The sequence below is a fragment of the Cyclospora cayetanensis genome, unplaced genomic scaffold (genome assembly GCF_002999335.1).
Source record: "Cyclospora cayetanensis isolate NF1_C8 unplaced genomic scaffold, CcayRef3 CcayRef3_contig_222, whole genome shotgun sequence".
NCBI classification, from domain to species: domain Eukaryota; phylum Apicomplexa; class Conoidasida; order Eucoccidiorida; family Eimeriidae; genus Cyclospora; species Cyclospora cayetanensis.
Genome location: NW_020312173.1, coordinates 42,315 through 51,993, shown reverse-complemented (window position 1 = coordinate 51,993; position 9,679 = coordinate 42,315). Strand labels below are relative to the sequence as shown.

General features: G+C 44.3%; 1 non-coding gene across 1 annotated transcript; it reads left to right on the top strand.

Moving 5' to 3' along the window:
* Positions 1-8,167: 8,167 nt before the first annotated feature.
* Positions 8,168-8,275, top strand: LOC113147437. Its single transcript, XR_003297373.1, has one exon. It is a non-coding gene; the product is annotated as a U6 spliceosomal RNA (small nuclear RNA).
* The last annotated feature ends 1,404 nt before the right edge of the window (positions 8,276-9,679 follow it).

The window sequence follows — 9,679 nt, the reverse complement described above, 5'->3', positions numbered from 1 at the left end:
CCAAAAAAACTTCGGCATGTACTATAACAGTATCCTAAATAAGTGCCCACTAACTTGGTGTATCACGATAAGCAATCACTGAGTGTACTACATCTGTCAAAAGGTATGCGGTTTTGATTCTATGTGGGATGCCCGGTCTCCGGGCTGTCGACATTTGTCGTATTCTCCTGTGTGAGGGGATAAGAAGAGTAGACGTACACAGAAGCAGCCCCACACTGTTCGCAATGCATCAGTCATTGCTCTACACCGAGCAATCGAGCTTTTAACTAATGCCAGACACCAGGCGTACCCGGCTGACAAGGGAGTTCACCCTGATGACATCGCAATGGTTTATGAGCGGCCATTAGCTGCTAACTAATAGCTGCAAGCTGAAATGCAGCAGCCCTAAAATGAAAAGGAACATACAGGAGCCACAGCTGCCCGAGAATGCCAAACGTACAGCTCTATGTAGGTGTAAAATAAGAGTACCAACAAGAAGTAAGCGGTGCGTGTAGCCCAGGCCGTATAAAAGTGATGTACAACCAGATCGCAGGAAGCTAGGGTGATGCGTAAGCGTTCGGAAATAGTCATTTTTGTGTTGAACTCATATGCGTTGCAGCTGTCTGCTCGCAGCCAAACTTTTATACCACATATTCTGGACTTCACCTGATGTTTGGTTGAACTGGCGCTTCAATGATAGATACCGCAAACATTTGCTACTAGCTTCCCATTTTGTGAGCCCACGCGCCAAGCCATTAGATCCGTAGAAGCAGGTTACTAAACACTATTTATTGATTGGTCTTGTAATTTTGCACCTGACCACAGGAACAGGATAGGTGTCTACATGGGACACACTTTTAGCACTATCGTGTTGAAGCAGGACTCTAATGGTGAGTATGAACACGGCTAGCAACTTGTAGAGCAGCATACCCTCTGAAACAAGGAACGTTCGGGTATTGATATGTGTTTACGTATATTTGACCAATGAACAAACGAGCTCGCGGCAAATATCGCTTTGTACTAAAACTGTTTTAATGGAACAGGTCGCAGCACGCTTTGCACATACTTAAGTATGGTTCAGCTGGAAACAATGTGAAGTGAGAACCCACGATGAAGCACTGGGCGAACTACTACCTATACTCGCAAAGTATACTCGCAAAGAACGCTGGTTACTGCCTTTTAAATTATTGGACTGAGTAATCAGGCTGCGTTGGAAGACATAGTCTTTGCACACTACGTTTTGACCAGTGGCAATTTGTGATCATGGCCCGCTGCTGCTCTAGGCGTCGTGTATTTTACATAAATTTAAAGTTGTGCACTTCAATACCCACAAATATGAGTTATTCTTAGGGCATTCCACAAAACTCTAACCATATTGGAAGAGCTGGCTATAGTAGAGATTCTCCCTACTTTTTACAGATTATATGGTGTTACACGACTGTACCAGCACCGGCTGGACGGAAGACGCTTGATAGCACTGGAAAGATTGATCGGCTGGGCCGAATGCAGTGTTAGTACTGCTGACGAGGTCGGCCGCTAGCCAAGTTAGTTTTAGTGTGTAACTGAAACTATCAAAAGCGCTTGGTAGACAGATAGTACCATGGATACGTACCCGGAAAATCATATGTATAAGCTCACCAAATTGAAGCATACAGTGAAGCGAAATGGCGTTTGAGCGCCGATATCCAGCTAATTAGTGACTGTAAGAAGGCTCACTAGCCATGGTGCCCATGTGCGAACAGGTTCTGGAAATTCACTCCTGCAAAAAGATTAATGTGGTCAAGGCTTGCACCAGATTATTGGAAGACAATCCTCGCCATCACCATGCGTTATTGGCTTCTTGTCGCTTGCTTTGTACTTTGCTGTAATGCATAACTCTTCCAGGTGAGTATGAAGCATACATATAATTGGTCACTTGCGGATGGGCACACCAGGCCTGCTGCGTTCATCATGCATGGTTGTAGTAATACCATCGTCGCTTGCAGTCGCCACCGCTATTCATAATGGGATGTCCTGCTCAATTACAGGAAACCCATCTTTTAGCGTACATGCCGTCCGATGTTGCGTCAAAAAGCCACCATGCAGAGGACTGCGTTCCCAGAGAGACATTTCTTTTTGTATGCACTCAAGTATTAATCGTGGCCCCACCTTTGAACTTTTCCATTGCTTTAAAAGCTTACATACGTCAGCTCAGTGACGATTATGGTCTCCGCTACATCCGATAAACATGTGTGCATCTCCTGCCGTGATGCACAGCGGGCGATTCTACTCTGTAAGCGCAAGCAATGATGTGCAGCAATACGTTCTAGAACGCAGACAATCAAAACTGAGCTTTATTCTCATTCTTACGATCCTCACTGATTAACACGCCAGCCGAACTGTTCGAGGCGGCCAACTCAGTCAGGATGCACAGAGAAACAAAACAAAGCACTGCCAGTAAAAGATTCACCACCCATCAAACACGTTTCCAAAGGGCACCTAGTCAACTACTGACCACAAAATAGCAAAAACGAGACAGTATCGTTTGGCCGATTCCCACTGAAGAGGGCCGGCATTCATTAGAAGGCATTGCCAAAGAATTGGACAATGGCGCATAGTGTAGAAAAGCTTTCACGACCCAGTTCTACATGATGCCAGCAAAGAACTACATGTTCACCGTAAAGTAGAGAAAAACAGACATTAACGAAAACAGCTAATGCCTCTACAAACGCACTTGAAGCAATGAGAAAGGGGTACTGGGCTGTGAATTTTAAGTACAGCTGCTGAGACAGCTGCAGCCGAGTACCCGAGTTAATAGAACTCCATGTGTGCCAGATTGCGATTTTCCGTAGAATCGTGGAGTGCGTATTTGAATGAACTGTACTGCAGCAGGCGCTTGTTTATTGCGCGGCTTGTACGACGCATATTGTGCTTCGTTGAGCACAGCGAAATTCTTGCTTTGGCGCGAATGTAGTATTGGCATCTAAGGAGCACATGAAACAATAATGATACGAGCGGAGTTTGGCTCTAGCTATCACGGGTGATGGAATATTCTTTGCATGCATCTGCCCGCTAATGCTGCCAAGTCACAGCTAAAGCATGCATCCGCTGAACTTGTCAAATATAACATAAAGAACCGCTGTGTATACAGGACAGTTTCAGAGTATGTGAAGAAAAGGCTGGTGGGGGCTCCTGTACTTGTTTTAACAGGCTACTGCCTTTGTGGCGAGCCCATACTGGGGCCTGCCAAAGCGTTAGTTCTGTCTGACCCCCATCAAACATTCACGAAAGTTGCACTCAACTACAATATATCATTCCTTAACCAAAGACAGGTAGTACTTTGATTGTCATGCATCATGTAGTGCTCGAATATATTGCAGTACAGCTTTCTATGTAAATTAACGATGCACATCGATGTTAGCTCGGTAAAACCACTCAGCGGCGTGTGCGTATGCGGCATCAGCGTAATATCAGATAGACGTCTCTCGTAATGCCGGCATTATCTAGCACTCTAAAATGCCATTTATCTCATAGCCATCAAAGGCAACTACATCCTTCGTTTTGTGTGGAACAGTTTTAGAGGGATCAGAATTAAGGTACCTGACTACTACACCAGTACTCTCCAGCAAAAGGCTTTTGTGGGGAACTTGCGGATGCCAAACAACAAAACTGGAATCTACTTGTTAACACCCGTATGATCCACGAATTACATAAACCAGAAAGGATACCCAATATAGAGAAGAAGCATAAACTCGGATCATGGGAATGCATGGGGCCGGAATTGTTGGTATGGTTACTGACTAATCCGAACCCAGATCTCGCTTCTCACCGTTTCGTGATGCGGGCTTATGTGGAACAAAAAACTCACATTACAAAATGCAGTTCACAGGTAAATTAGCATAGTATTACTAGCATGCTCCAAATTAAGAGCATGCAGCAATTTCTGAGATAGTCGTGGAATAGCATAGGCTTTTCCACACTGCTACCGTGGCTTGTTGCGATGAAACCATGTAAGATATGCCTCAATATGTAGACACCAATGCAACTCAGGAAGCCTTGAAATATCATGTGAGGTTCCAGCAAAGTGTTTTGGAAGCTGCGTGGCTAGACATGCATGAAGGTAGCGTACTGTCGTTCTGATCTTCCTATTGATTGCAAGTCACCTGGTTTCTAATCTGGTTTCATTGTCATAGTCAGTGGAGTCAGTGGCATGGTGGGTGCTAGAAAATAGGACGCAGGCGCAGAGCATCTGCGTTGCGGTGCGTCTGTAAGAATGATCATTTTTAGACATCTTTGCAGTGCAACAACCTTACGCCCTAGGCGAAAGAATGGCAGAAGTGCTAGTAGCGAGAAACATGTGTACGTCGTAGAGCACGACAAGGAATACAGTTGTAAAAGCCGAAGCATATCTGTTTAAAGAATTGCAGATATGCCCATAACAAAACATATAAAACTCAAAAAGTCTCCGCTAGCACCGGATACGGGAACAGCCACACAGCATATGCATGCAAGTGCTACGCTCAGCTTCACTAGTGTCGAGCTTCCTTCAACAAGCCCCTACTACATGCATGTAGAACAAACCATGAGAAGCATACCAACTTGTTCGAACCTAATCCGCGTGACCGCAAATGACTCAAGCTCGAGGGAGGAACCAAACTGTGAGATGGTACAAAAAGCAGCCGTAACCAACATTAATGTACACGATATCCCCAGGAAGACGTTTCACAAAGTTCATGTTAATGAATACGACAATTGAATAGGAAGGACCCCCAGCTCCGTGTATTTTCCTGCAATATTTTGAAAAAAAAGGCATTTCGACAAACCATTAACAATCATGCCGAATGGCATGACGGTAAAGGGTAGAACAATAAATAGGGACAACGTGAAGGATATAATTTGTCACAGTGGAACTCATCGCTAAGCGGCGTTCGCTGTAGGTATTTAAAGTAGAGCATGTGCTACTCGGCCAGCTAGCAATAGAATATATACAAAGGGGAAACTGTAATGGTGTTTTGGTGGCTACAGAAGCGGTAGGCAGTTACTAAGTATATAGCGCTGCATACGAATGGTAGTTTACGGCTTTACGGCTCAATCCTAGTCAACGCATTCGTCACTAGTGTTATGTGTCCTTTCACGGTACATCAACCAGCACCTTAGTGGACACAAAACACTGTTCGTGTAGAGCGATACACTTCTTTCCTCCCTGCAGTACAACTAATATGGCTTGCATCAGTTTTTTGTACCCACTAATTTTCACACATGGGCCCTGGAGCGCTTGATGGTTTGCTGTTTTCAACATGGAATCTGCAACTCAGGCTTTCAAATATGCTCTGCCTCTCTAAATCAGCTCCCAAGTTTATTTGAAGTAATTTCTAAAGCTACTATACGCCACTCGTGCAGGCTTGCACTATCACTACCGGCTACATCCCCAATGATCACACTAGTACCAAAAAGTACGGACATGCCTAGACTTCCGCTTGTAGCATCCAAATGGCTTCTTTTTTAAAATGTACAAATTCATGCATCTGCAATTTTCGTGCGAAGGATGCAAGCTATTAGAATCTGTAAAGAAGAAGACGTTTTAATTTGTTTTCTTTGCTTCTCCATTCTACTCGAACATGAGCTCGCCGGCAGAGTAGAAAAGGGTATTCGCGGTGTTCAACGCACAAATCACGAGCTTCAAGCATAAAAAGTCATTCGGAGCACAGCTAGCTGGACGGAAAATCGGGGGACAGCAGTCAGCTTATCAATGACTCAAAAGCAGCTAACTTGTATGTGCTTAGAGATATCAGCTCATACGTTGTTGTGCAAAAGCTGTACCAAAAGCTTACTCCTTTATATTTACCAACCAGCAAAGAAAACCACCCCAATTTCATGCAATGTCGAAGTTTAAGGCTTCGCCGCGACTGCATGTTACATTGTGACCTACAATAGGAAGACATAGTCCCACGTCAGGGGGGATGACGATTCTTGCTATGTGAAACAGGCACCAAGACTGCAGATGGAGAATATAGGGGTAATAATGGTCAGATTCCTTCATCCCTTCACGAGAAATTTACACTGCCCGTGCTAGCCAACACGCTGTCTCAGCAAACCTCTGGCAAGGCAAATCTTACACACTACACAGAGACTTCCACCACGTCAAAATGACTTGTTGAAACATTTCCACGGCGTTCGCTCAAAGAAGCCTTCGAGATCACGATAATACTGGCTTGCAAGCGGTTTGGGGGAAGCTCCCTCAACCGCAATTTAAATTGGTAGTGACCGTAGAATAAATAGAAATTTCTGGAATTAAAAGCAAGGACGCCGAAAATATCATAGGAACCTGCAGAATCTCTTTGAAGCGCATTTCATCGTTGGCGCTAATCAACAGACATTTTAGCAGGAAGGTCACCAGTAACTGCAGGTGCTGTGCTATACATTCCACGTTCTACTTGCCCCCATGTTTTTAAATACGACCATTTGATTAACGCATGTGCATCACGACCCCCTAGTTTACCGGAACATAGATATCAGAAGATCTGATGTAGCTTGGCACGTTACTCGAGGCCATCCCCATTTCTCTCTTTAGCACAGGTGCTGCAGTCTAACTGGGCAAAGCAGGCAGAAACAGCTAGTTACTCATTGCACTAGTTTAAAATGACCATACATACACGCTAACAATATGGGTTCAGCCGCAAACATCGACGAAATAAAAGATTCCGGTATATCTTTATATCATAACTCGTCCTCCCATTCATCCAGCGAGTTCCTAAGTTAACCAAGAGCCACGTTTCTTGTAGCACGGCCTTTAATCTCTTTCCAGCAGACCTATCAATGTATTCACAAAAACTGTCACTGAACAAATCGATATACTTTTCTCCTTAGCCTGCACGAGACAGTAGCCTTAGTGCTATCTGATTCTGGAGAACAATTAGGGCTCAACCCCGCCGGGCTGTCAACCTATAAGACAGCTGCCCCACGCTGGTTGCAAGCACACACAGCGACATGACTTTTAGGTGTAAACCATGTTTTACACACCCACAGTGACCGCAGAGCCCGGTTCTCCGTTCTTATGCCTTACGCATGATTACGACGGCACATTCATACTAGCTGCCACACTAGACGAAAAGAGTGGTGTGGAAAATTGCACTGCATACCGTCTATGGATACCGTTGTATACTTTACTCACAAAAATATCCTTATCTTTTGAGGTTACAGAATAAAAGAAAAAGACACAGAGGCATCAGATACTCCGCTATATACCATCACTCATTCAAGGAACACAGCCACTCAGTCAAAAAATGGACAATATCGAACACAAGAAAACATTTAAAAATTGCTGTTCTCGCAATGGGGCAACGAGGTTCATCCACAGCCAAACGCTTACGTAAATGTCCTACTTTTTGCACTCACTGTGGCTGCTACTTCTTGGTATGCGGAGCTAAAACACATGTGATGTGACCCTTTGTGTGTAATATAAATAAGGGACAGGCAGAATGCCCTATCGGCTGTACCCGACCAGTACAAAACAGACAATGAACTTCAGGAAGGGACGTGACATGGATCAACAGCAGAGGGTAAACACTAGTTTACTTCATTATGTGTGCAGCTGGCGGCAACGTAAGGCAAGACAGGGAAAAGTGTGCTAGTGCCTATGCCGACAGTAAATTTTGAACTTACCGTAACCCGGCATCCAATACCGATTACTCTGCAGAAGCTCAATTAGCTCTAAGATCTTGTGGAACAGTTTTCCCAGACGCAACCTCCTGAAAATTTATGGTTCTAAAGAACAGGCTAGGGACGGGGTGCATGGGCAGTTGAAACATTATGACAAAGCCGGAAGGTAAGCATAACCGGAAACAGGGTTACATATCGATACTTTGATAAGAAATTGTGTGATACCTTCATGAACAAAACCTAGTACTCTTTGGCTGTTTCCAAGGGTGCCTTACTTGAAATTAGTAATCCTTTACGTGTACTAATACACCCAAAGCAGCCAGAAGAGAAACCACCAGGCGCAGACTAAGCACTAGTGTCTGTAGTCGAACCTAGGCTGTCGCATGGAATGGTAATGTTTTTAAAGCCCACATTCCACTATTTACATTAAATGGATGCGGGCTACGTGCTTGCTGTTCCCAAACTTTAGGCAGTTCACTTTTTTAAAACAAACTAGTGATGCGGGGAGTGTTTCTTCGCCAAGCAATAACAAGTATGGCGTCATAGGGTGGCCTCCTGTGGAAGTGACATTCGATAAAGTTGGAACGATACAAAGACGACTAGCATGGCCCTTGCCCAGGAATAACACGACAAACGCATACTTCTGATTGAGGCATTTCAAGGTATTAAATTTCCATAGGTCAATCCCAGTCGCCAAAACACCTTCCCCAAAATATACTCCCGTAAAAACACCACCAAAGATCTGAGGGAAGGGCTACATTTGGAACTTTATGCACTGACACACATACACACACACACACAAATCAATGCCAGTAACGTGCATTGTAGTAGTACTATAGTCTGGAAAATACTTAGTCTCTAATCCAACTCACAGTGGCTTGAGCAGGTAAATGTCTCATGTCTTTTATGTAGATACTCACGCATTAGTGCTTAGATGGCAGAATGGGAAGGTCTAATAGGGACGACACACCAATTATGTAAGAGGCAACGCGCGGCTTACATCATGCAATGCCTACCAGCCAGAAATGGCAGCATTTTAAGCTTTTCAAAAGCCGTTGTTGGCTACTTCTAGCGACGCCTGCAGAATCTATAGGTTACGAAACTTAGATAAAACTTTAACACATTCTAAAAATGCAGGGAGTTGACTCATGTGTGCATCAGTGCATCGTGTGTGTGACAGGGCCTGTGCATCACTGTGGAATGTGGGCAAATGCATGGGACAAATTCAGAGTCACACAGCTCACACTAGGCGGCTTGATCAAAGCATGACACCCATGTAGAGAGATGCTAGAAATCAGCAATGAGAACAATCACCGTGCATCGGCTGCCTTCATTGAAAGCGCTCGTCCTCCATCTTCCATAATGTGAATTGTGCACTAGTAATATTTTATTTTGTATGCTGTTCAGGAAAAAGTATTCAAGCTTTTTATCAGCAGGAACTCACATACCGAGAATTGTACCGTACAGCAAAACAGATAGAAGTATTTCCTGGCACAGCATACCCTGATACATTCACCATATCTCTAAACCTCCGTGCACAACCTCTTTGCTGCTCAATCAACTGCCTCCAAGCGCCATGGATTTGTCAGAATATTAATGTGAAGCTAGGCTTCCACCTTCAATCATTCAGAGTAACTGATCTGTAAACAAGCCACGCTGCACTCCGAACAGCCACTTTAAAAAAAAATTCCTCATAATGTGAAGATGTACATAACGAAGTAGATGAATTCAAATGTCACAAGCATGTGCATTCTACTGCGTTTGCTTTGACCTTCCTGTGAACAACAAGTGCAGCAGAATTGTTTTGAGCATTTGTTCTTGAGAAATTCAGTGGTGCCATTGTCCCATCATCGGCTACTGCCCTGCACGCAGGTGCTCCTGTCGAGAGACCTCATTAGGTACAGCTGCAAATAGAAACAGGCGCGAGCTCTTACCGACGCCTGGTGCCAGTATCTTTGCAAACTGCAACATACTGACTTCAAGCAATTACCATCAAACGAGCAATTACGATTATTTTCCTCGTATGACGATTGCGAGGATACATGACTGGTATTCTTTCATT